Source organism: Amphiura filiformis, chromosome 7 (assembly GCF_039555335.1).
Source record: "Amphiura filiformis chromosome 7, Afil_fr2py, whole genome shotgun sequence".
Taxonomy (NCBI): domain Eukaryota; kingdom Metazoa; phylum Echinodermata; class Ophiuroidea; order Amphilepidida; family Amphiuridae; genus Amphiura; species Amphiura filiformis.
This window is the reverse complement of record NC_092634.1, coordinates 51,849,047-51,872,955: the sequence shown is the minus strand read 5'-3', so window position 1 is coordinate 51,872,955 and position 23,909 is coordinate 51,849,047. Positions and strand designations below refer to the sequence as shown.

Here is a 23,909-nt window from a genome sequence, read left to right as displayed (position 1 = left end):
AATGTATTCTAATCTAAGTAGTATTATGTTCTTAAAGTGCCGAATACAATTCCAAAAGTGACCAAGGAAAAAGAATGTTTCCGGTTTGCCGATAAACTACCTACAATGTTATAATGTTAAACGAATATATTTTATTTACATCAGGAAAGTGATAACATTTGGCACAAAACACAGGCAATACCCATAGTGCTCAAAGAACATTAAATGAGCACTAAATTAAAAGGAAGCGCTACACAAAAGCAAACCAAAAATAAACTAAAAAGCAAAAACAGACAAACATGAAGGAAAGAAAGCAAACACAATAAGATAAAATAAGAATGCATTGTAGCAAATCCGTGTGCGTGTTTGTTTACTTTCTTCAAATAAATCTAAACGGGTCGTGTTATAATTGAAGGTCTTAAAATTGGGTCAGCTTGGGTATAATAGATTATAATTGGCAGATTGCGAGAAAAATCGAATGCTTCCAATTGCGCCGTCCGATACACTTGAAATAACCAGACCTTGTAGTTTAGGCCTATTTAAAAGAGGACAACCATTTTACTGTAGGTTTTCATGGTTTTACTACATGGACATGATGTAGCAACCTTTCTAACCAAGATAAAACGGTGCATCCCCATAAAAAGCAAGTCGACCATTCTTTTCCCATTACCGCCCTAAGGTTATTCTTACGTACGAGAGCTACAGGTTGATTCTTGTGGCTTACACTTGTGTGTAACTGAGTTCTGCTACAACGATATTGCCATTTTTGTCATGAATATTTAATATTTCATTATTTTCTGATGTTGTAGACTTCACTGCCGGATTATTATAAACAGATAAGTTGATCAAAATTGTATTTTTAGCACACCTTATTCTGAACAGAATTTGCAAAACACATGTTACATAGAGCTCGCAAAGTCTAACTTTGTTAAATACATTATGTTTCTGAATAACTTTCCCTCGGGATAAATGAGCTATTAAAATACCCGATTATTGCGGTTACACGTAGACCCACTTTCTGCAATGCCTGTCATATGCCTCTTTCATGCGGCAGTCTTTTTGGCTATGCTATATTTTGTTATCATCTTCGCAAATGGAGTTATAAGACAGTTGCGTTCTTTTACGGTGGTGGAAATGTCAAAACGTTGGATTTTAAGTGTCGTCACGAAGCTAATTTTTGTAACTCAGCAAGATGCGCTGAACTTTGAACTGAAAATTAATTAGAGTTACCTATCAGCATGATAATTTCCAAAATACTACATTTTTAAAAGATATCTTCCGTGTCGAGAAAGTCTTATTGTCATATTTTCAAGTCTTCATCCTATATTGCCCAAGCCTATCTTTATTTGAATTGTTACATCCAAACGAACATTTTGACACCTCTATTTCATCGAATAAGATCTGGCTTGTTTTCTGCAAATTATAACAAAACGATTATCTCAGGTGATATCTCTTAAAGATAAATAGGTTAAATGCCAAGTGCTTTCTTGTTTTATCTTATGAAGTAGTAAGTTTTTTTACGTTTATGAAATAGTTCATAAAAACAATAACATTAGTCTTGACCTCAATCTGCTATGATAGCTACTTTGATTTCAAATAAAACTATTGTAAAGTGCTCCTTTTAACGATATAATAAGACGCGGATCGAGATAGTTCGATCAGCTACTACAGCAATCTACTACTAAAGTTGAAGTTGATGACAACTGTTTGAACAAACAACACTTTCACAAACTAGACGTACACCCATCAAACACTCAACAATAAAATCAAGCAGTGTTAGTGGCGTAACGTAAAATAAGTGGAACACAAGAAACGAATGTTAGAATCAATGTAATTTTACCACATTTCGCAATACTATGAGTAATGTATCTAAAACAATCTTAATGCCAAAAAAGACAGAAATAAAACAGACACAATATAATAATATCATGTGGGTGGCAATACGTCGGTCACATCACATATTTTTATCATTTTTAAATGTAAATGATTCCTATTATGTGTAAATATTGATCAGCCTTGAAACTAGTCTCTGTGTATACTTTCCTGCATAATAAAAAAAAACCTGTTGGCCTAAAAACGTTGGCAATTCCATTAATTTTATAGGCCTATACATCCCAATTGTAATTAATTTCCTTTTGATAGCTCAGCAATTTTCTGAAAAATTATTTGTCTAGATTAGAACTGGTGACGATACAATAAATTGCTCTCTTATGCTCTGTTAATTTATATTAACCTTTCATTCAGTCGCATTATCTTATAGCAAGTAAATCATAATAATCATAATAATATTTTGGCGACGTTTTGGGCATAGCCTTAATCTTAGCTGTAAATTAAATCCATCTCATTTGAAGTAGGTAAGCTAATGGCTATGCCCGAAACGTCACCAAAGTATTGTTTAATTACAGCAATTTGTACCTCTACTATTTACTATCTCACAACGCCGACACAGCTTTCATCTACTTTTACATCATAGGAGATACATAAGTGACACACGTTGATAAATATCATTCTGTCGCTCAGAAAGGGTATTTAATATGCACACACACCCTACATCCAAAATAGAAAGTTCTTTTTAGCTGCTGTGGACCCGTGTGGATCCCAAAATTTGACAGTTTGACGAAGAGAGAACAAACCATACTGAATCCTTATGATAATATTGTTACCAACAACATTTGCCAACTTTGACAAATCTCGCCCCTGCATAAAACAAAAACATTCACATGTTTCGTTTTCGCTTGATTATGGACTAAAATAACCGTAAAAGTCATTTGTGGAGTAAATCTGTTTTGCCCATAAAATGCACATTTAATAAAATATTTCAAGTCTCCTGCAATGTTTCTTTACAAACATAAAGACAATTACATGAATTTACATGGTGATATCTCATAGCCTTGATTGACAGCATTGATTTATATCAGATTAATATCATCTCATTTTCTTGCCGATTTGACGATGAGCATGACTATTTACAGATGTTGTCCAAGACCTTATCTCCCATCAGAGTCAATCCCACGTCAAATGGCGGACTCTTATCAGGCGACATGAATCAGACAAGTCAGGGGTCTTCACTATTTATTCATTGATTGGGTTCAATAGACTTTATCCTGAAGAAGGGTTCCATGTCAACAATGAGAAGATGGTTTAAAGGGGGGTAATTTTATCTATATTTAAAGAAGATGTTTCTTTCACATTTCCTGACAACATAAATTTATTATATGAACTACATGAGAAATAGTAGTCATGTTAGTGTGGATACAACAGACGGACACATGGATTATGTTACTCCTAGATAGTTTAAATGAAATATGAAAATATGAGACCTCCTATTATGTTACTTGTGTCTTAAATGTCATATCTGTCTCATCCCTTTTGCCAAGTGGCTGTATACTTAATCCATTTTGGGAGTAATATTTTTTGTTGTTTAGGAGAAAAAATCTATACTATATCTTCGATACAAAAGGTAAAAATTTCATATGATAAACGACTTTTCATCCCAGCTACATACACGTTAAGTACATATCATTATATTTATTATTTGATATCAGAAGGACATTCCTCGTACTCAAAATACAATTCGATATGTCTGATGTGCTCTCAGGTCCCAAAACAAAATACGTGAAAATGTCGCTATCCGAGCCCTCAAACGTCTAATAGTTGGTATTAATTCAATTGATATGAATAAACGAATTTCTATAGGGATGCAAATCACCGACATAAGTACATAAAAGGAACCTTCATAAATCCTGACCATAATAAAGTTGTTGAATTTTACTTAGAAATTGTAGAAAACAGAATTTTCATGCAATAGTGTGTTCAATGGCTAAGTTGTTTGATGTTGAATTGGGTTCATTATTAACTAAATGCAAACTATAGATGGCGCTATTTATCCTAAGTCATATTTCTTAATTTGCAAGGGGTAGGTGATCAACACTGCCTTTAAAACAGATGGAATAGGTGCAACAAGCAGCAAAGAAGTTTTATAAGCATATTTCATCAAAAAAATAAAAGAAAAAACTAATAAATGATCACATCAAACAGCCGTGATATGGGTATAAAACGTTTTGATAGCATTAAAAATTTGTTTGACAACTTGCTGGAAAACATTCTAACATGTTGTAATCCCCTTTATTTTTTAATTATAAACGTCACTGTGCCATTATATTGTGTCTCCTCAGTCCAATGATACCAAAATATGTACAAACATTACCCACATAATGACGCTATGACGATATAATGTAAGCGCCTTCTTTGCAAAATTGGGAAATTGGGAAGTGTAGGAAAAATGAATTTTTGGTTAAAAATTCTAAGAACATGCAATTTTCACCCAAATTGTCTACTAATTAAACCTTGAGCTGACTATTTGAAACTAGCAAACAAGTGAGCAGTCAATATCTCTTTAAATAATTTTACAAGAGGGAAATGAAAATCATCAATTTTACTGTAGAAAACTATGTTGGGCCTTTATGGGATTCCCCCCCATCCCACTCTATGGTCATCTTTGATGGTTGGTTCTACCCTCGGGTAAGGCGCTGGGGTAACAATTTTATCACTAAAATTAGCTCAAAGGAGTGCTACAACCTTCGTAGTTCTAGGGTTAAATGTTATCAAATGGTTTGGTTTTTTTTGGTTTTCTTTAAATTTTATGTATACGATAATCCAGTCACCCATACAATCATCTTGCAGTATAAAACAATGATTCATTGACATGTACGGGGTTTTTTTCTAGAAGGTTTTTTTGAGCCGGTATTTCAAAAAGTTCTCATACTACTTTGCATTTGTCTCGATCCCCTTGGCAATTTCCACCGTACGCCACTGGCGCGCGAATTTTTTGGAGACTTTTGACAGAACAGTGTGTCCCTAAAACCCGCAATAGTATTTTGGCTTTGATCATTTCAAAATTTAAGACTACTATATAATTATGTTATTCAGGATTTGTAAAGTCTACAATCTGTAATCTGAATCTGTTGATCAGAGTTTTTCCATTAGTTAAGTGCTTTCAAAAGTTGTATATAATTAAAAGGAATGCATGTAGAAATAAAACTACTCCAAGCACAAAGTCAACATTGCAAATGATGCATCACATCTGTCTGTTATTCGTGGGTGTATAGAGCACTTTTGTCATGTTATGATCTGAGCGTGTACATTACACAAATCAAAATTCAAAACGATAATTAATAAAACCAAAATCAAGTCAGTAATATTTTAATGTGGGGACATGAGACAAGCTATTATGTAATTATGTTATAAAGGAAATGTAGTCAAGGGTATGCACTGCCGAAATTTACGGACTCTTTTGCACCAGCTCCTTCAAATATGTTTTGTCTGTTATATATATCTGAAGAATTAGAGGAGCGATTCAGGAACAAAATAAATATACATCAGATAATTCTGAGATGTTTTATTCTGTCCTCAAGCATTTTTCACCAATCCAGTATAAATAGTTATGTCTAGGCTGTTTGTTATACCTCGATATCATGTTTGTAATTTTGATGAATATTTAGAGCAGGTAATTTATTGAATTCCCTTTCGTATGATGCCAAGAGGATGGAAAGATGATACTTCTTGCATTTGTCATGTAGCAATGTTAATGGTGTGATTTATGATACCATTTCAAGGACATTGCAAACATAATACTTCAAGGAAATGTGTTTCATCAGGGTTTCATGTAGAGCATTGTTAATAATATGTAGTATGGTTTGGGAACAATTGTAAGGACACGGATAACATGATGTCCTTAAACAAAAAAGGAAAGCATCGTACATTGCTACCAGTCAGTATGAGACTGTCCTTCCGGATTTCATTATTGGTTTCCTAACACATTTTCAAGTCATGTATTACGATGAATAGCCTCTTGAAGTGCATGCTTATCTAAAGTGAAATCGTATGTCTGTACTACATCGATTGTTAAATAAGGAACATATTAAAGAGTTATAAAAACTTTTTTTTCTTTATGATAGATCATCCTTGCAGTCCTGTAATTCATATTTGACTCGTTGTGACCTTTTTATGGTGTATTATCTCCGAGAAATGTCCTCCTTTATCATCGCTTTCTCTCATTTATATTAGTTTCCCATTTATTATTTTTTTCTTCTTCAAGAATATCTCCCTCAAGAATATCTCCTTCTTTCTTCTACTGACATACCGTATGATACATCATCACCAAGTGTCTGATAAATCATTAGAATCTGCTGCTTCCAAGATGCTCTTGTAAGAATTCTGTCTGCTTTGTTCAAATATCCAACATCAGATAGGTAGAAATTTGGAAAATAAAAGCATTCACAACATGAATTATGTAGTTCAGCAGATTAGTTCCCCAATGGCTTTTACCGAGCTAACCAGCTCAAGGAGACATATGGCATTAACGGACACCATTGATTTACAATCGATTAATATCAGGGACTCTATCAGAGTTAATATAACACACCATCCTGGCTGGTTTTACGATGATCGTAGACCTAACTACTGTCCAAGACCTTAGAGCCAGGGCCTTAGAGTTGATACTATATCCCAACGTAACACGGTGGACCGTTCAAGTGCCATAATTCAGACAATTTAGGCGTCTGCACTGATTGAATTCAATTGACATCGCCATGGCAAAGGGAAAAGTTCAATGTCAACAATAAGCTCACCTGATCACGTGATTTATTTATTTCATTTAGATATATACACGAGATTATGTTTCTTTGACATTTCCTGCACAACAAAAACGTGCTCTAATTACATGAGACAATGGTATCGTAGGGACATATACATGAGACAATGGTATCGTAGGGACATATACATGAGACAATGGTATCGTAGGGACATATACATGAGACAATGGTATCGTAGGGACATATACATGAGACAATGGTATCGTAGGGACATATACATGAGACAATGGTATCGTAGGGACATATACATGAGACAATGGTATCGTAGGGACATATACATGAGACAATGGTATCGTAGGGACATATACATGAGACAATGGTATCGTAGGGACATATACATGAGACAATGGTATCGTAGGGACATATAGATACATGAGACAATGGTATCGTAGGGACATATACATGAGACAATGGTATCGTAGGGACATATACATGAGACAATGGTATCGTAGGGACATATACATGAGACAATGGTATCGTAGGGACATATACATGAGACAATGGTATCGTAGGGACATATACATGAGACAATGGTATCGTAGGGACATATACATGAGACAATGGTATCGTAGGGACATATACATGAGACAATGGTATCGTAGGGACATATACATGAGACAATGGTATCGTAGGGACTTATAGATTTCGTTGCTCCTGGATAGTCCAATTTAGTTTATTACAAATAATAAATATGAGACCTCCTATTACATTTCATGTTTCTCAAATGACACGTTTGTCCTATCTTTGTTCAACGTAACTGCAAATCATAGACAACAACTAAACACACATTACAGGCCGCATGACAAGTTTCACGAAAGAGCATTTTTCTGTGACCGGGATACACTCCGAAATACCAAAGATCTTAAGGGCTCGATCACCCACCTTTGCACAGTATAATTTGTTGGGACCTGAGAGCACACCAGACACACCAAATTGAATTCTGAATACAAGCAATGTACTTCTTCTGCTATGAAATAATTTTGTTTTGTTTTTTAATTCGTGATATAATGCAAATTGTATTACAAATTATTTAAAAAATGACATTTTTGACATTTAAGCGTCCTCATGGTAAACTTTATAAATCTAATAATGATTTGCCATAAAATTTGAATTATATCGCACATTTCAAATAACGAAATTATTTGGTATTATAAGGATATTCAGACTGCAATTATGATGTGTCTTATGTGCTCAGGTAACGCAAAAATACTTTGCAAATGTGACTGACCGATGGTTACGTATAATAATTAATTCCTGGGAATTACTTACTCCTTAAATGGATGTTATTTATTGATTATGCCGTATTAAAGGTTCAAGGAAAGCGAGATTAATGTTAAGTGACTTACTTGTTCGTCCTCCAGGCGAGCTAGTATTCGAAAATCCCTACATGTTGACTGAATGCATTTATGGTCATTACCTTATTCAAACAGATATCCAACCTCAAATTAAAAGTGTCATGTCATTATACAATGATTCAATAAACCATGGAACAGGGTTTATTGAAAAACCCTCTTTTTTTTAAATCGGAAGTTTTGCCGAGAATGTCTTTGCTTTTGCCATTGAGATAATGTTAGCTATGTGACGCACTCTTTACATGACAACTGCATAGCGCATCGTTTTTGCGTCCATGGCCCTGACTGAAAAGCTCACCACTCCAACTTTTTTTCCTAAAATGTAGCAATTTAAAATGAAGCTGTCTTAATTTGGTCGTGGAAAAAGTCGTGTTCTCTTTTTTCCTGATAAAAATGATACACAGCCCTAGTTCCCCTAGTTCCCCTGGCAATGATTTGCAAGATAGCTTCAAGTACATGGGCAAGGTTGTTTGATGTGATCATATATTAATTTTTCTAATAAAACATCATATAATTTTCAATTGTAGACCTGGACAATACCAGTAGCTATCAGACACATATACTTTTGAGCTATTTTTAACATAGATTTTCATCACATTTGTCAACTTTTCCTGCCGTTTTGTGGTCATTTTTATTTTATATATTGTATATTTGTGTGCAAATTGAGGGCGTTATTTACATATAGTTTAAGTTTAATTTAGTCTAATAATATGAATTATTCCTTTCATTTTCATGATAGATTTTTTTAAAGAAAATGTCCTTGCTATTTGTTGAAAAGGTCTGTAAAAGGACTCAATCAAACAAAAAGTTTTACCTCTGCTCCTTTAACTTTGGTTCTGTGTATAGTAGCTTCTTGAAAATTGGCTTGAGTCTTGAGTGATGAACTTCTGTTAAGCTAGGCTTTTCCTAGGAGAGCTGTGCTGTACGTCAATGGCATGATTATACATTGAAATGACATCTACAAATAAAAGCAAATGTATAACTGATACCAGATTTTTGTTGGTAACCTCAAAACCAAAACATTTGATTTGATACACATGAAACGGTAAAACATCGTAAAACATTTACATGAAAATATGTGTGTCTGCAGTGTCTCCCTCCTACGAGATTAGCTCGATATGTAAGTGTTATGATTATTCTAACAGATTATAACTAAAATAACATCAAATATATAACCAAGCAGCAAGATATTTTATAAGCCTTTTATACTTTTATTTCTGATGGTCGTTTAGAGTATGAGAAACTGCTTGGGGACCATCTGTATGAAATTACTTTCAAGTTCTGTCTCAGAGCTGAAAGTTAGAAATAATGACGGATCCCAACTACTTTTTGTCACTTGCTATTTTCAAAATAGTTTCGTCGGTGTTCAGGTACCAAGTACCATCTAATTTATTTTGGGTATTTATAACAAAAGCATTAAATTTATTTACAGTTCTGATCTCCTTTTATCTTTTCCTTGTTAAAAAGGAACGATTTTTGTTGGTATAAACCTGATTTTTTTGTCATTTTCCATACTTGATGTCTTGAAGTTAGCTTCAATTTAAGCCATCTGAAGTGACCAAGTGGTATTTTTATGGTTTGTCTACGTATGTCTTCTTTGTAGATATATATAAAATTTTCCTCAATAACCGTGACACCAAATCCTGATCCAATTTTTACTTCGCCTACAACAAATGGAAAAGGATATCAAAACAGTATAATTATGAAAAATATGAAAGGAATTAGGTTGGAGGCAGACAATTTTGATTGACCCTCGTATCCATCTCGTTCTTCCTTCATCATGCATGTTTCTCACCTATTCCCATTCAAAAACAATTGCGACTACCTTTAGCTGCAGATCTTCATTTACAAAGATTGATTCAGTAATAAAAAAAATAGTTAGCCAATTAACTTTCATGCAATCCTAATTCCAAGGTCAAAGTTTAGACGGTTCAAACATTTAAAATGATTAACAATTTGGTTACGACACCAGAAGTATCATTTAATTCATGAGACTTTGTTGTAAACTATTTTCAATTCAGATAGTGTGAACTATCTCTGTAAAGATCTATGATTATATCAGCCAAAGTGCAAAGTTCTGTTAGTTTAGTTAGTTACCGTCCGTCGTCTCACACGTTCTTGTGTCTTGTATCAATATAAATTGGCACGTAAAATTGTAAGTGGGGCTGTAGCTCAGTGGTAGAGCGCACGCTTTGCATGTGTGAGGCCCCGGGTTCAATCCCCGGCAGCTCCACGTCTATTTTGTTGTATATTCAAACAAAAAATACATTATTCAGTGGGTGTCTACAAAGTCCCTTGATTTTTTTTTCCTTTTCATTTTTAGTGATAAGAGGAAAATCCTTATTTCCATTTCTTAGAAGCATACGTTACGCATTCGTTTGGAGTAATATATTGGTATTATAACCAATCGACGGGCTCACTGACTCCATAGTATGCAGTTAGGAAGAGATCAATATATAATATTTTATACCTTCACCTATTTCAGACAATGGTCCAGGTCCAATATTAATACTTTTTAACCTTTTCCCAACGCTGCAATGTAATTTAGAGATCATTTTACTCCATAGAATATAAATAGAATATTGATATTAATTTAATTTCAATCTTGCAGAGAATATCTTTGTTTTTGCTATTGAGATAATGTTCGCTATGTGGCGCACTCTTCACATGAAACAACATACCACATTTTTGCGTCCGCGACTCTGGCTGAAAATATCACCACTCTCACTTTTTCTCCTAAAATATAGCAATTTAAAATGAAGCTGTGGTCATGGAAAAGTCGTGCTATCCTTTTTCCTCATAAAAATGGTAGTTCACACCCCTTGTTCCCCTATTTCCCTCGTGGAATTATTTAATGCAAGAGAAACAGTGATAACATTTGCGTACGTGTTTCATCAATAGCTTACTAAACAATTTTGTAATCCGAGTATCGAATATATCATAAAACTCGACATCTTCATTGAAATTATCTTATCATTATCATCATCAGCATCATCTTAGGCTTGCATTTTGCAACGATTTGCAAGATAGCTTCAAGTCCACGGGCAGTTTGACGGCTTACTGAGCAAGATCATAGACAAAAAAGAGAAATGACCCAGATTTGATACTGCTTGTTATCACTTTATTCAACTCATATTATCAAAGGGTGAAAATAAAGTAGATTTCAAGTGCGTAAAGGTATTTTTAAAATGCCTTTTTGTTAAACTTTCTCTCAAGCTCCAATGATGAAAATCCTGTTCAAATAAATAAATCAAAAGTTCTGGAAAAGGACTCGGTCTTCTCTTCCTTCTATTTTACTCTATTTACATCTAAATTAGTTTTTCCATCATGCATGTTTCTCAACTATTCACATTCAAAAAAATGTGTGGCTACCGTTAGTTGTCGATTTTCATTTAAAAATGGTTCAGTTGGGAAAACTGCTAGCCAATTGACTTCCGTGCAATCCTGAATTCTATGGTCAAAGTTTAGATAGGGGTCAAAGCCTTTGAAATGGTCAACAAATTAACCATTAAATTTAGACTTTATTATAAAATATTTTCAATTCAGAGAGCGTACTAAGTTCGTTTGGTTCAAGTCACAATCCGAAGTCTCACACGTTCTTATCTCTATGTCAATATTATTTGGCACCAAAGATTGTGAGTGGGGCTGTAGCTCAGTGGTAGAGCGCACGCTTTGCATGTGTGAGGCCCCGGGTTCAATCCCCGGCAGCTCCAAAAATATTTTGTTGTGTATTCCAACAAAAAATAAATAACACAAAGATTGTCTGTGAAAGGTTATTCCTTACCATGTTTTTTTTTTTTTCATTTCTTAAACATCCTTGTACGAATTTTGTTTGATAGTGATACTTAAGCCAATAATGACAATAGATTACATGCTTATTTCCCTTTCTTAAAATCATACTTTCCGCATTGGTTTGGAGTAAACCTAGTATTTATTTATAGGTATTATAACCAATTGGTTGGCTCACATACTCCACACTATGCAGTTAGGAAGAGATCAATAATACTTTATAATAATTTCAGACAATGGTCGAGGTCCAATATTAATAATCTTTACTGAACAGAATTTGCAAAATACGTGTTAAATACAGCTTGCAAAGTCTAAAGATTATTAATATTGTACAAAAAATGAATTCAAACTAATTTTCTCTAACAGAGTGACACATTGACCAATTCAATAAATTACATAAAGACATACGATTTTATGGTCAAAGTTTAGACAGCCTTTAAAATGGGCAACAAATTAACCGTTAAATTTAGACTTTATTATAAACTATTTTCAATTCAGAGAGTGAACTTTCCTGTGAAGATCTATGATTGTATAAACCAGCATACTAAGTTCATTTGGTTCAAGTCACAATCCGAAGTCTCACACGTTCTTATCTCTATGTCAATATTATTTGGCACCTAAGTTTGTGAGTGGGGCTGTAGCTCAGTGGTAGAGCGCACGCTTTGCATGTGTGAGGCCCCGGGTTCAATCCCCGGCAGCTCCATAAATATTTTGTTGTGTATTCAACAACAAAAAATAATACAAGGAGTATCTGTTAAAGGTTCTTTTTTTTTACAATTTTTTTTTCATTTTTTAAACATCCTTGTACGAATTTTGTTTGATAGTGATAATTGAGCCCGTAATGACGACATATTATATATCAAAAAGAATATACTTATTTCCCTTTCTTAAAATCATACTTTCCGCATTGGTTTGGAGTAAACCTAGTATTGATGGTCTCACTGACTCCACACTATGCAGTTAGGAAGAGATCAATATACTTTATAATAATATCAGATAATGGTCGAGGTCCAATATTCATACCCTTTTACCTTTTCCAATGTAATATTATCAGTAATTTAATGTAAATCCAATCAAACACAATACAATACAATACAATACAATACAATACAATACAATAAAATAAAATACATACATCAAACCAAACCAAACTCCATGTATTTGGCACTTACACGTAAACAATATAATAGCAAAACTCATCGTTGGTCATATGTGATGCGATCAAGCAAAATCAGTCGGAACTCGGAAATATTGATTTTGAGATATAGCCAAACAAAGGAAATATTTCCTTTTGTTCCTTCTGTTTTTGAAACTCTTTAATTGCTCATATCTTTGGAACTGGTTGCTCAATTTCAATGGGGTTTTCTGCAAAATGCAGCTTTGCAAATGCTTTTTACTATCCTATAAGAAACTGACAATTTAATATTTCCGAGTTCCGACTGATTTTGCTTGATCGCATCACATATCTGTTGTCAAAACAAAACACGTTACGACGTGCTGTGTGGGCATCTTGAAACAGGAGATATTAAATGCGATACTCAAAGAACGAAACTCAAACTCATGTTTACTTTTTATATTTTTAATGTCTACAACAAGTTTTAAGAAAGCATGTGGCACTAGGTTCATTGTCGAAGATATTGAAAAGCGTCATTAACTGCGCTTTGGCATTGATGCCAAAGTAGATGGAAATGTTAGTGAAATGATTGAAAGGCTACATATTACGGCCCATTACTTACTTGCCGTCTGTTTCGTTTTGTTTGTTATGATCCAATTAGCAGGTATTATTTGATATTATATCACTCATACATAAATACTAGACAGTTCATTGGTTGATAGTCATTTATCATTTTTACCATCAGCCTCTCCGTGTGATAGTTTTTACCATCATAGTGCTGCGCCGTAGTGCGCCTGCGCCAAACCGTGCGCTGACTCTTAGAATCGCCGATTTAGTTATTAGTTGGACACCAAAATGTTAAGTATTTCACGGCAAAACATGGTGTTATGTTGATTAAAAAATGTATTCCCTATCTTAAATAGTATTTTTGAGCAACATAACTTATGTATGAGTGATATAAAACAAATAGTAACTGTCTTAAATTCGTGTAATGGTCGAAAACTCGCCGTTCCGGCTCGTGGAATGGAACAATCCATCTTTCACCGAGTGATTATATTTCGACCATCACACGTCATTCAGGTCCACGCCCTCACAAATACACCCCCACACACCACACCCAACACTACCTAACCCACCTCCACACACCCTACACCCACTGTCTCCTCTTATTCAGCCATCGATGATTTTAGAATTAGGTTAAACAAAGAAGATGGGGCATGTCATTTGAGACACAGGCAACATAATAGGAGTTCTCATATTTAAGTTTATAATAAACTAAATTAAATTATCCGGGAGCAAGGAAATCTATATGTCCGTCGCTTGTACCGACACTACTATTGTCTCATATAATTAGAGCGTGTTTTTGTTGTGCAGGAAATTCAAAAGAAACATAATCTTGTGTACATCTTTAAAGAAGATATACGAATAGCTACGAATCACGTGTCATCGTCGCAGTGTTGACATTGCACTTCTTCTTTTGTCATGGTAAAGTCTATTGAAGTCAATCGAGCAATGAATACACCGTTGACCAGTATTTAACAATGTTGCTTGCAAAAAGTTCGCCATTTTACGTCAATACGAGATTGACATGTGCGATAAGTTTTTGGACAACATCTGCAAATAGTCACGCTCATGTGGATGATACTAATCTATTGTAAATCAATGCTGTCAATCTAGGCCATGATATGTCTCCATACGAATTCATGTAATTGTCTTATGTTTGAAGAATGTTTTAATAAATGTTTATGTTATGTGCAATACTGACCAGCGTCACAGATGTCTTAAGATTAGCAACTAATTTAAACTGTTGCGATTTGGTAGTTCACAGCATCTTGCGAATGGTAGTGAGCTTTGACAAAAAATACATTGATCATTTCATAGCGAGCGTGTAGAAGAATTCAAATGCCACAGATATACTTTTGTAGGTCCAGTGGTTCTTCAGTTATGTTGTCAAGAGGGCTGAAACAACAACACTTTTGTAAAACGTACATAACTCATTAATAACAATAAATCAAACAAGTTTTTAAAGTATATGATTTGTAGAATGAACTGTTGCAAAACATCAAAGTGTTATTTTTCAATAATATATTGATTTAGATAATGAAAATCGAGTTTTTGGCTGTTTCGACCAACAATACCTCGTGTACCCTTGCCTTAATGTGAGCCATTTACACTATTTTTGCCCGTACTCACGTTGAGTTTGGTGTAAAACGAGCCATTTTGGTCTCTTCTTCTACTTGCAATTCAGTAAAATATACACCATGTGTTAGTTGTTACACATGACAGCATACATGCAGTCAGACCTATGAATTATAGCAAGCAAACAATATTTTTTTTGGCCTTATCTTAACATAATTAAGACTGTACACGTTCTAAAAAACGCCGATGCGGTTCAAGTCAGGTAGAGGCCACACCCGGCCACGGTTTTCAATCTCATTATTATTAGTATTATTTGTAGTATTACTAGTATTATTATTATAATCTTAGTCATTAGGAAACGAATTTGGAGAAAACCTTCTGTTAATAAAATACTATGCTGAGCCTCCAGCCTGGGTGGCTCACGCTCCAGTAATTTCAGATGATTAAGCTCAGTAATACATCAAAGAAAGTCTTCCAATTCATGAAAACAAATAGATAATCAGCTTATCGGATTAAAAGCTTAGAGGGAAGGTCTTGCTGCTCAGCGAGTGTTTGTAATTATCAGAAGGTTTCTCCAAATTCATTCTCTAATGGTGAATTACGTTGGAAATACTATGGCTCCTTAATAACCAATTACTCTTTTATGAATTGATTTCTTGATTACGCAGTGTACAGTGTAAAAGGTGGATGGGTTGAATGTTAAACGAATTACTTGATCATCCTCTAGGATTTGATTCAAATTTGATTTGCATTGGTATTCAGAAATCCGTCACATAACATGCATAATGACTGCGTGGTCATCTTGTTTTTAATATATTAAATACAATGTTCGTGATCTTCATTACATTGATCATTTCATCGTCTTTTTGCATTTAAAAAAACAAATTATTATACTCTTGTATAACATATATGTTAAAATAATGCTTATTCCATATTCTTTAAAGTCATGCTTACCTATTTTATAGGTCATAAAAATGTGTCCTTCATAAATTGTAACAATAAAAATAGGGTCCACAACTTATAAGTTCCCCAAAAACTTCTTAAAATAAGTCGAAAAATATATTACGAAATGTAAAAATGTAAAATGGTATGTATAGCCCTATTGGTTTCACGTGGACCAATTTATAGCAATAGCATCACACGTCATTGCGTTTAGTCACAATGGTTAATTGTGTGAGAAAAGAGGTCGTTTAAAAGACCTGGACTACTGTATTGTTTGAGAGTTGACTCCTATGGACTCAGATGCAACTTTTAACACTGTTTAAAACGGTCTCTATTTTTACATAATGAACCATTTAACTGAATGCAATGTGACGCTAATTTGGTCCATATGTGTAGCACAAATAAGGCTATTGATACCTTTTTCCTCGTTTGCATTTCGTCAATTATTTTTCGATTTATTTCAAAACGTATTTAGGAAGGGGGGCTTGTGAGTTGTGGACCCTATAGAATATTGATATTGCATATTGATTACATGAACCAGTCTGATACATGTGTTAATATTTTAAATCTGATATGTTATTTGATACATTAAATAAAATAGATGCAATACAATTTGATACATGAAATATATATCATTCTGATATACCAAACTTGATATCTCTGGCACAGAAAATCGATTGTGATGTACAACGCATCGTCGGTCGTCATGGTCGTTTCTGCTGGCTTAACATGAACAACATATATTTAAAACTAAACACATCACGACAAGCTAAGCGCGCGTCGTGAAATAACATTAACAGACGATGGTATACAGAATGAAGACCAAACTCACTGGCTCCATTATAGAGCCAAACAATGGTAAAATAGGCACCAAAATCACAAAATAGAAGCTTATGAAAAACTACCTAATATTGTGGCATTGGTAATAAGAAATGCTATTGTTTAACATTGCTGTAGTTTGGTTAATTTTGTTGTGGACAATTTTTTACATGGCTTATTTAGATGACAGTGAAATAATGTCGCTACCGAATTAATAACTACGAATTGATCAACCTACTTCAAAATAAAAAATAAAATAATGAAATGCAAAGTGAAAGTTTTGTCTCAAACATACTGATGGTACCATGTTTTCGCTCTTTTCTTTAAAACTTTATGTTCCCGTGTCCTTGACATTGTCGTTCCAAAATCACACTATTAACAACGCTAAATGATGCAGGATGTATAATTTTTCCTCCTCTTGGCATCTGTACACTTAACATGCTTATAGACATCATGTTCTAAGTGTCCTTGAAATGGTATCATAAATCACACTATTAACATTGCTACATGACTTATGCAGGAAGTATCATCTTTCCATCCTTTTGGCATCACACGAAAGGGAACTCAACAAATTACCTGCTCTAAATATGTATCAAATCCATGAAAATGATATCGAGTTTAACAAACCAGTCCAGACAGAAACGTAAGCTATTTATATTGAATAGTTGTAATGCTTGCCATGCTTGTGGGGAGTGCAAAAATAGTGACACAATAAAACATCTCAGATTAAGGTAATACATTATTTTAAAGTGTTGCGATTTGGTAGTTCACAACATCTTGCGAATGGTAGTGAGCTTTAGCAAAAATTGCATTGCTCATTTCCTTGCGAGCGTGTAGAAGAATTCAAATATCACAGAAATACTTTTGTAGGTCCTGTGGTTCTTGAGTTATGTTGTAAAGAGAGCTGAAACAACAACACGTTTGTAAAATGTACATAACTCATTAACAACAATATTAGCAAGTTTTCAAAGTATATGATTTGAAGAATGAACTTTTGCAAAATAGCAAAGTGTTATTTTTCAATAATATATTGATACAGACAATAAAAATCGATTTTATTGGCTGCTTCGACCAACAATACCGCATCTACCCTTAAGTAATCCGTATATGCTGTATAAAAATTATTATTCGCCATTCGCGGCACAGTGTCATCGCTCCGATATATTCATGGCAGAAATCCCCATGTTGGTAGGTCGAATCCACTAGTTCTTCAACAGTCACGCATGGCCATTTTGTTCCGACCTGTTTAATTGTTTTGAGACTATGGGCCGAGGGACTCTGACAAAGGCTATTGAAGATAGCCTGGTAAGCTTCTTCATCACTACGCATGCTCGCGGGAGCCCCTCATCTGCTTGAAGGATTCGCTTGAAGAAATCCGAATTTTTGTCAGTTTTTGATTTCAATATGCAGGCTGGGTTTTCAATACGCAGACTGAGGCTTGCCATATACTTTCAACATATATATTCAAGTGCAATCCTTACAATAGGTTTTTATAGAAACCAAAAATAACGGGAGATATTCATGATTTTGTACCCAGGTCCAGATGTAGACATTCAAAGATCTAAGTATGAATATCAATACCATATGACACCATCATACAATAAATGAAAGAGCTAACTTATATTGTCCATATACTAGCTTCATTTCAATGAGCAATGGCCACTTCTCTTTAAATTGAAAATCTTGTTCAAAAAGTTACTATTTTCGCCTGTTTTGTCATACGGTTGTATATTCAATGAACTATAACGTGCTAACCAGTCATGACAAATTTGTTGCGTTCGGAAAAGACAGGCATTTCATTTTGATAGTAGTTGCATTCTATCCGTGAATCACTATTCTAATATTTCTGATCTTGGAAGGTTCCGATTCAAACGATTCTGTGATTTTTGGCAGTGTATATAGCCTTACTAATATGAGAATATAATCTCCAATTAGAAGTCTCTCATTCATAGCCGTCACTTTTAACTGTTGTCATCTTTTACACTTGAAAACAAGCAGTCAATAATATTATAGTTAATAATTTCAAACTAGTGATAAAAACACACATACACCCCCACACACTAGGGTGCATCAAACGCCCCTCAATTTGGTTAATTTCAATAGATCATCCTGTCCCTAGTCATAAAATGTGCCAATGATCATAAAAATAAGCAAAATTTGAAGTGAAGTGAATCAGAAGTTGTCTAGTGGGGCCTCCGAGAGCCTAAAATTGGGTCTATGTATTAGAGTTCGTTGACCCCTGTACAATTTCAATTAGAAGCTAGCCGATGTTTTTAAATACCCGCTAAATCCAAACCGTTTGATCTCAGCAGCTGTAATTACATGAGCTGATAGTATGAATGATCCTCTTCGAGATAATATTGAAATAAACCCGTAATTATAAATAACAGTGCGTTAATTCAGGACAGTGTCACACAACCCCTTTTGCCGCATTTTCGATAAAAGCAAGCAAACACGCGATACACAGTGTCAACACCCTATATTATAAATTATAAAATCTTGTTCAAAAAGTTACTATTTTCGCCTGTTTTGTCATACGGTTGTATATTCAATGAACTATAACGTGCTAACCAGTCATGACAAATTTGTTGCGTTCGGAAAAGACAGGCATTTCATTTTGATAGTAGTTGCATTCTATCCGTGAATCACTATTCTAATATTTCTGATCTTGGAAGGTTCCGATTCAAACGATTCTGTGATTTTTGGCAGTGTATATAGCCTTACTAATATGAGAATATAGTCTCCAATTAGAAGTCTCTCATTCATAGCCGTCACTTTTAACTGTTGTCATCTTTTACACTTGAAAACAAGCAGTCAATAATATTATAGTTAATAATTTCAAACTAGTGATAAAAACACACATACACCCCCACACACTAGGGTGCATCAAACGCCCCTCAATTTGGTTAATTTCAATAGATCATCCTGTCCCTAGTCATAAAATGTGCCAATGATCATAAAAAAGGGCAAAATTTGAAGTGAAGTGAATCAGAAGTTGTCTAGTGGGGCCTCCGAGAGCCTAAAATTGGGTCTATGTATTAGAGTTCGTTGACCCCTGTACAATTTCAATTAGAAGCTAGCCGATGTTTTTAAATACCCGCTAAATCCAAACCGTTTGATCTCAGCAGCTGTAATTACATGAGCTGATAGTATGAATGATCCTCTTTGAGATAATATTGAAATAAACCCGTAATTATAAATAACAGTGCGTTAATTCAGGACAGTGTCACACAACCCCTTTTGCCGCATTTTCGATAAAAGCAAGCAAACACGCGATACACAGTGTCAACACCCTATATTATAAATATTTTTTTCATACAGCTCCATACTCCGTTAGTGATCAATATTATATTGTTGACACAGATAAAGAAAGTTTACATATGCATTGTGACATAGACGTGTGATTGTATATACTCTATACAAGCACCTGGATCATAGGTGAATGGGCTAAATGTGTTCCTTTATATAATTGTAATTCTCAAAATTAAATATATCACAATTTCAACTTTAAAAATCGTTACGCATAAAATGCAGTAAAAATATATCCAGATCAAACAGCAATGGCCGCTAATTAGTGTATTTAATTTCAAGTTAGTGTATTAAAAACAAAACCTGGGTTTTACCTGAAAACAAATCGAATTTCCTTGTAATAGCAATACCACATGGAGTACTAGAGCATGTACGCAAATCGTAATAATGTGTAGAATAGAAACTTGGTGGTATCTCATATGATAGTCGTATGATGCTTAGCCTGAGTCGCTCGGCCTATCTCGAACAAAATCGCTATGCGTAGCTATTGAAAAACGAGAGGATTCGCCGTACTATCACACAAAGATATAGGGATGATGACGCTGTGCGATATTCCAATTTCAGCATGCATTTTTCTTATGAACACACTTTTTAAAATTTATTTCAACGTATTATAAATTGTAGATTGATGTTTAGTTAGGAACATATATAATAATTCTCTGAGACAAAAATTGGTATTTTCGTCTCAGCTTTTTCTACATGCAATTGCCGCCCGTTGTCTCGAACGTGCTTGTCTATATGAATATAAATTTGCATTTGTTGTTGGAACAGGGGCTGTAGCTCAGTGGTAGAGCGCACGCTTTGCATGTGTGAGGCCCCGGGTTCAATCCCCGGCAGCTCCAAAGTGTTTTCGTTACTGTTCAATTTTTATGTCTCCCATGAAGATATCTTCGCTATATCTTTATTTATTTAGTACCTTTTATCACTGGCACAGAATTACAAAAAAAAAATAGAATATTGCACATAAGTTACATCAAAATTAAACACTATATCATGAAAGGAACAAAATTTGTTTTAAAAAGTTCAGTGAATGGCTGGAGCGAACAGGTGCCAAGCATCTCTAAGACCGCCCCACTAAATCCAGAAAAAAACATTGCGTTTTGTTACCTGGAGAGATTTGATCATGTCTCACCTCCTTTTTCAACCAAATCGATGGTAATAACTCTTGTAGTGAAGGATCAACATTTAACCAAAAATTGCCTCAGGCAAAACTCACTCCATGGGAACCAAATACCACACAAGGTCATTTTTATGTAACTCGTTGACCCATTTGTGTTTTATACTGCCTCTAGCTATAATGACATCCTTGTAATCTGGTCAACTCATTGACAGATACGAACCTCAGGAGGGAATTCAATTTTTGATCAATTCTCTCCAGGTAGTGAAACGTAATGGAAGGGAAGGGAAAAATAAATTGGAGGGGGGAAATGCAGGTTAAGTTACATTTGCTTGAAGGTTACGTTTACTCTTCGCTGCCTACAATGTACATCGATTATTTCAGTTTTCCTTTTTTCATCTTTTATTTATTTAAACACGTTTTATATTAATTTTGCATTCATTTGTTAATAATTTAATTTTAATTTTAAATTTGTTGTTTGGTATATTAAACTCAAAATATGCAATACAATATATTAAAATAAAATACAAGGCAAGGCAATACAATAAAATACAATACAATACAATACAATACAATACAATACAATACAATACAATACAGTACATGATGAAGGCCCAAACTTGATATATCTGGTAATGAAACTCAATCATGATGGTAAAATGCGCTGTTTATCATGTCTGTTGTCCTACGGACACAATAATTAATGGCAGAGAATATGAATCTTTTTTGACTTCATCATTTTTAAAATTTACGTCCAGATTATACATAACTATATATTTAAAGAGGAAAAAGGCTTAAAAGGAATCCTATGGTAACGTGTATTTTTTTAAATTCCGATTTTGAAAAAACCACCCAAAATACACTTTTTAGACTTTTAAGGTCTTAGAGAAAATGACCCATATTGTAAAGTTGACAGTGAGGTTATTGAAATTGAATTAAATTCTTCTTCGTTCCCTCTCTATGTAAATTGTTCTTATTTCAGCATGCATTTTTCTTATGAACGCACTTTTTATTTATCTCCACTTATTATAAATTGTAGATTCATGTAAAGTTAGGAACATATAAAATAATTCACAATTTTGTGGCACCTATCTCATCATAAAATGCATGACACTTTATTCAATATTATATGTCGATCAGCCCAAAGTGCTCTCAGTTTTTCTAGTACATAATATTCCCTATTCCTACATGCAGTTGCCGCCCGTCGTCTCAAACGTGCTTGTTTATATATAAATTTAGATTGGCATGTGTACTTGTAAGAGGGGCTGTAGCTCAGTGGTAGAGCGCACGCTTTGCATGTGTGAGGCCCCGGGTTCAATCCCCGGTAGCTCCAAAAAATTTTCTTACCTTATTTTTCTCATGAAGAGATCTTCGCTGCACTGATTAGGCCTATATCTTATCCTTTCTCATCTTTTATTTATTTTAAATACCCTTTGTATAAATGTTGTTTGATAGTGATAAATAAGCCCATATATGATATTCTGAGTTGCATTTTAATGGAAAGAAAATGGTAAAGAGAAGTATAATATCTGGGTCATTTTCTCTTAAACCTGTTTAATCCCCTGCGTGGCAAGCCGTCAAACGCCCAGTCTGTAGTTTTGTAGTTATCTGGTCTTTTACATCTTCAAAATCCTTGTCAAATGTCATGACGATAAAATCATTTCTATCAGGATGTCGGGTTAAGTTTTTAAATGATTTTTCGTGAAATATCCAAGTGATTTCCCAAGTGATTTCCCAAAAGACCTTGGACATCAAGATTGACAACACAACCCTCCAGCAATCAAAGGAGTTTAAGTACCTGGGCAGCATCTTTACTGAAGACGGGAAGATAGACCGAGAAATTGAAACCAGATGCCAGAAAGCAAACAACATCACCTTCATGCTTGGGCCTATACTTTCCCACCCAGCTGTGCCAATGGATGCAAAAAGAACAATCATCAACGCAATCTATACTCCGACTCTCTGCTACCAGGCACAAACATGGGCTATGAACAAAAAGACTGAACGGAAGATCACCACCTGTGAAATGAAATACCTTCGAAAAGCTGTGACACGACGGGACAAAATTAGAAATGAAGTCATCAGAGACATGGTTGGCACCAAGCCTATGCTAGACCAGATTGAAAGCCATCGCATCAAATGGTTTGGTCATCTTATGCGCATGCCCACAAATCAACCAGCCCTGCGGACCTACAACAGCAAACTGTCCGGTACCAAGCCTGTAGGAAGACCAAGAAGAAGATGGATTGAGGGGTCAAGAAAATCCTGACAAGGCACAATACCAACCTGACAGATGCTACCCATGCAGCCCAAGACAGACGTCCCATCATTTCCCCGCGACTCTGAGAGGAACAAGCGGAGGACAAAAGTAAAGTAAAGTAAGATTTCCCATCGCGATGCCAAAGCTCATAGATTGAAACTTCAACTACTAAGCATACTAAAACATGACGTATAAATTCCTAGATTTAAATATCTAATGCAGGTTTGTTATTGAAAATACTATTGCCATTAAAGAATTAACGAGCATTCAATATTGAGCGTCTAAACGCCCCACTTAGCTCGTCGTAACGTTTTTAGTTTGTATATTTTATGTTAAACAACCGGGAAAAGGGAGATGCATCCGCTAACGCTAAATTTAAGATTTCTTATACTTATTATACACACTAAGATGTATTTGATCACTTGAAACTGTCTTC

At 34.6% G+C, this 23,909-nt stretch overlaps 5 non-coding genes across 5 annotated transcripts; all 5 read left to right on the top strand.

Moving 5' to 3' along the window:
* Positions 1–10,145: 10,145 nt before the first annotated feature.
* On the top strand, positions 10,146–10,217 carry Trnaa-ugc (transfer RNA alanine (anticodon UGC)). Its single transcript has one exon. It is a non-coding gene; the product is annotated as a tRNA-Ala (tRNA).
* A 1,408-nt stretch (positions 10,218–11,625) lies between these two features.
* On the top strand, positions 11,626–11,697 carry Trnaa-ugc (transfer RNA alanine (anticodon UGC)). The gene has a single exon. It is a non-coding gene; the product is annotated as a tRNA-Ala (tRNA).
* Positions 11,698–12,404: 707 nt separating this feature from the next.
* Trnaa-ugc (transfer RNA alanine (anticodon UGC)) lies at positions 12,405–12,476 on the top strand. The gene has a single exon. It is a non-coding gene; the product is annotated as a tRNA-Ala (tRNA).
* Positions 12,477–20,866: 8,390 nt separating this feature from the next.
* Trnaa-ugc (transfer RNA alanine (anticodon UGC)) lies at positions 20,867–20,938 on the top strand. The gene has a single exon. It is a non-coding gene; the product is annotated as a tRNA-Ala (tRNA).
* A 1,536-nt stretch (positions 20,939–22,474) lies between these two features.
* On the top strand, positions 22,475–22,546 carry Trnaa-ugc (transfer RNA alanine (anticodon UGC)). Its single transcript has one exon. It is a non-coding gene; the product is annotated as a tRNA-Ala (tRNA).
* The last annotated feature ends 1,363 nt before the right edge of the window (positions 22,547–23,909 follow it).